We start from the raw sequence: 5,192 nt of genomic DNA, 5'->3' as shown, positions 1-5,192 counted from the left end.
CAATACCCTTCTCTCCAATTTGGTCAGCCACTCATCTACTGAGCTTCTTCGGCTCAAAGCATAAAAGCAGATGGTCCTGCTGTAGCGGTAAGGTGTGCTGACAAGAGTTTAAATCCTAGCTGGGGATCACATAAGCTCCTTGCCCAAAGTTAAAATAAGGTCTTTAAAAAAAAAAAAACAGTTATGTAGTACTTGTCTGTAAGTTCACGAATATATTTTGGAGACATTAGTAGTAAAGGAACGTCACCATTATACATATCAAAATTTTGACAGGTGTATGTCTCACCCCACTGGCATTTCCAGTACCCACCAGATGCCGCCTAGTTAATGAGCATTCCCTCCCTCTGATCTCTACTCATTGTCGTGGTGATGTTCGACAGGCATCGGATCTTTTGTCAGTCGTCCGAATGGAATTGGTCTGCCGATGTTGGACTTGGTCCTCAAATTGGGCTGGTTAACTTTGTAAGCTAAGATGGACCTTCAGGGACCTGTAAGGTGTCAAAAGGTAAGTCAGCAATGGGGCAGAGCGGGCATCCTGCTCCTATGTGTGTTCAGCGCCAGTATGTACAGAAAGTACAGAGAGTGTGAGTGACAGACCCAGAGAGAGGATGTACAAGAATGCTTTAGAAAGAATTTACTACACACCCAAGGAGCCTGGCAGTTTTGGTGGTATTAACAGCTTCTGGAGAAATGTATCAAGTCGTCGGGAAAATGTCAAGCGAAAAAACGTGTTGGAATGGATGAGTGGACAATATACCTACAGTGCGCACAAACCAGCATGGCTGAGGTTCAAGAGAAACCGAACAATTGTTTTAATGGTCGATGACCAGTGGCAAGCAGATTTGGTAGAGATGTCTTATTACTCAAAATTCAATGATGGATATAAATTTATCCTCACGTGTATCGATGTGCTAAGAATATGCTTGGGCTGTGCCATTAAAGGCCAAGACAGGAAAAGAAGTTTCTCAGGGTTTTAGTTTCATCTTTAGACAGGGTCGAGTTCCTAAGAAGTGACAGACACAGAATTTCATAACACATTGGTACAAAAACTACTGAAACAGAAGAATATTGTACATTTTGTCACAAACAGTGATGTAAAGGCAATCATAGTAGAACGATTCAATAGGACGTTAAAGTCCAAAATGTGGAAATATTTTACATATGCCAATACTTTTCGGTATATAGATGTCCTGTCAGACTTTCTACAGAGTTATAATCACAGTTTTCACACCACGATTAAAACAAGACCTGTAGATGTGACTCCGGAAAATGTTCTGAGTGTTTGGAAAACAGTCTATGGTAGGGCCGGGCAAAAAAAATCTACTCCGTGCACTTTGAAAATAGGTGATCATGTCAGAGTTTCAAAATTAAAAGCTGTATTCGAAAAAGGCTATCAGCAGTCATTTACAGATAAAATATTTATTATCGTGGACTTTTTTAAATGGATCAAACCTGTATATAAACTAAAAGGTTATGCAGGTGATGAAATTCAAGGGACATTTTATGCAGAAGAGTTACAAAAAATAAACCCCGATGCTAACCAGGTGTACTGAGTCCAGGAAATTCTAGCCACTCGTGGGTGTGGTAGATACAAGCATGTATTGGTAAAATGGCTTGGCTGGGATAAGAAATTTAACAGTTGGGTCAAGGCTTCAGAAGTGAAAGAAATGAGAAGTTGAGAAAGCAAGAAAAAAAAATGTCTAAAGTCAGAAATGGATTTTATGTAACACTGCCGAGTAATTAATTGGCCAGGACTTTTCCCAACAACATGATAGCATCATTCACCGTTCAGCTAGCCAAGACAATAGAACTGCCCAGAGACTGGGAAGTGGCATTGGTGGAACTGACTTACCCAAAAAATGTTCAATTCCATCACCCAGGAAGCACAATTTACACTAATGAATGAGGAAACAAGCTCAACAATGGACATACACTTTAAACAAACACTATTTCAGGAATATACAGTGCATCCGGAAAGTATTCACAGCGCATCACTTTTCCACATTTTGTTTTGTTACAGCCTTATTCCAAAATGGATTAAATTCATTTTTTTCCTCAGAATTCTACACACAACACCCCATAATGACAACGTGAAAAAGTTTATTTGAGATTTTTGCAAATTTATTAAAAATGAAAAAATTGAGAAAGCACATGTACATAAGTATTCACAGCCTTTGCCATGAAGCTCAAAATTGAGCTCAGGTGCATCCTGTTCTCCCTGATGATCCTTGAGATGTTTCTGCAGCTTAATTGGAGTCCACCTGTGGTAAATTTAGTTGATTGGACATGATTTGGAAAGGCACACACCTGTCTATAGAAGGTCCCACAGTTGACAGTTCATGTCAGAGCACAAACCAAGCATGAAGTCAAAGGAAATGTCTTTAGACCTCCGAGACATGATTGTCTCGAGGCACAAATCTTCGGAAGGTTACAGAAAAATTTCTGCTGCTTTGAAGGTCCCAATGAGCACAGTGGCCTCCATCATCCATAAGTGGAAGAAGTTTGAAACCACCAGGACTCTTCCAAGAGCTCGCCAGCCATCTAAACTGAGTGATCAGGGGAGAAGGGCCTTAGTCAGGGAGGTGACCAAGAACCCGATGGTCACTCTGTCAGAGCTCCAGAGGTCGTCTGTGGAGAGAGGAGAACCTTCCAGAAGCACAACCATCTCTGCAGCAATCCACCAATCAGGCCTGTATGGTAGAGTGGCCAGACGGAAGCCACTCCTTAGTAAAAGGCACATGGCACCCCGCCTGGAGTTTGCCAAAAGGCACCTGAAGGACTCTCAGACCATGAGAAACAAAATTCTCTGGTCTGATGAGACAAAGATTGAACTCTTTGGTGTGAATGGCAGGCTTCACGTTTGGAGGAAACCAGGCACCGCTCATCACCAGGCCAATACCATCCCTACAGTGAAGCATGGTGGTGGCAGCATCATGCTGTGGGAATGTTTTTCAGTGGCAGGAACAGGATAAAGGGAAAGATGACTGCAGCAATGTATACAGACATCCTGGATGAAAACCTGCTCCCGAGCGCTCTTGACCTCAGACTGGGATGACAGTTCATCTTTCAGCAGGACAACGACCCTAAGCACACAGCCAAGATATCAAAGGAGTGGCTTCAGGACAACTCTGTGAATGTCCTTGAGTGGCCCAGCCAGAGCCCAGACTTGAATCCTATTGAACATCTCTGGAGAGATCTTAAAATGGCTGTGCACCGACGCTTCTCATCCAACCTGATGGAGCTTGAGAGGTGCTGCAAAGAGGAATGGGTGAAACTGGCCAAGGATAGGTGTGCCAAGCTTGTGGCATCATATTCAAAAAGACTTGAGGCTGTTATTGCTGCCAAAGGTGCATCGACAAAGTATTGAGCAAAGGCTGTGAATACTTATGTACATGTGACTTCTCAGTTTTTTTTATTTTTAATAAATTTGCAAAATTTATTAAAAACTTTTTTTATGTTGTCATTATGGGGTGTTGTGTGTTGAATTCTGAGGAAAAAAATGAATTTAATCCATTTTGGAATAAGGCTGTAACACAACAAACTGTGGAAAAAGTGATGCGCTGTGAATACTTTCCGGATGCACTGTACAAGCATTGTTGTTGGAAATGAATCATGTCATTAACACCAACCCAACATCACCTAAGTCAATGCTTGGATACAATCCTGCCAGTAGAACCGTTCACCTGATTGGTGATAAAAACATTTTGTTCCAAGTGACCGGGGAGCTGGCTTACATTCTCAGGTTTGATCCAGAGATGCCGTCTAACATGTTACCTCACTCAGCCGATATCCCAGGTGGTTTTTCCACCATGTTCGTGTATACAGATATTATCGAACCACAGCTTGTTGGAGATACACATGCGCCATTACTGAAATGTGTAAACATAAAAGGTGAAGACGGTACAAATGTCACCATATTTTTTGAAAAGCCACACTACATACCTCTCACCATGCAAAGCTTCAATATTATAAAAATTGAAATTAAGACAGACCAGAATAAACCAGTCCTGTTCCAGTATGGTAAGGTGATAACCAAGTTGCATTTTTGTCCAGCAAGATCTATCAATTTTTAAACATGCTTGTAGCATAAAAACTACGGAGATCCACACACCTACGCATGTTATTACAAGACACAAGCTGGCAATGGTCTACCAGGGTTTCATGGTCTCCCGGTCCAGTACTGTGGCGGTATTGGTGGTATTTTTAAAGCTCTCTTCAGAAAAGAAGTACCTCTGTATTAGGCCTGGGCTAGAAATTGCTAAACCTCATGTCAAGTCTGCAGCGAAAAGCATTCCTACTGATGTCATGAGTCACGTGGCAGGTGCTGTAATGAATAAAGTTGCAACACCCCAACAAGAAGGTTCTGGTATGATTGTTATAAAGAGAGGTGTGAAAAGAAAAAGACACACACCTCATCTAGCACTGCTCGGGCCAGGAAGAGAGCAAATTGGAAAAAAACTCGACACTCTGCCAAAAGAAAAAGAAATTCAACCAGGAGAAGATCCAGAACCAAGCATTCTGGTGATATATCCTAAACCTGGCTTTTGTACACTGTGCGTCAGATGAATGTGCAAAATCGGAACTGAACGTATTTCAGCTGTCACCAACACAAACCAGCATTGAAAAACCTACTATGTTGAAGTGCCGCCTCTCACAGCATTGTCAGAAAGTGCGCCACTCGAGTTTTCGATTGCCGGAAATGATCAATACCTGGACCTCAACAACACACTCCTCTACCTAAGATGAAAAATAAATAAAAACGATGGAACAAATCTGGCCGCAGATGCACGTGTTGCCCTTGTAAACTACCCAATTGCTTCTCTGTTCAGTCAGGTGGACATCACCGTCGGGGACAGACTGATTATCCGGAGCAATAACTGTTACCCATATCGAGCGTCTATTGAAACCATACTAAATGAGGAGATGAGACTCTGAAAACACAATTTCCAGCTGGTCTGTTCTATAAAGACACACCCGGTCAACACAAAGCCACTGCTCTGGATGGCCTAAATTTGGGGTTCAATAAAAGGGCTGCTTACTGTACACGTTCAGAAGCCGCAGGGTTGATTTATTGGGTCACATCCATGCAGATCTGTTCTTTCAAGAGAAATTATTAATTAATGTGGTTGATATAAAAATAAAGTTGCTGCGAAATAAAGATGACTTTTGTCTGATGACAGCTGCCAAAGATG

The sequence above is a fragment of the Polypterus senegalus genome, chromosome 8 (assembly GCF_016835505.1).
Source record: "Polypterus senegalus isolate Bchr_013 chromosome 8, ASM1683550v1, whole genome shotgun sequence".
NCBI classification, from domain to species: Eukaryota; Metazoa; Chordata; class Cladistia; order Polypteriformes; family Polypteridae; genus Polypterus; species Polypterus senegalus.
This window is presented reverse-complemented; position numbering follows the sequence as displayed.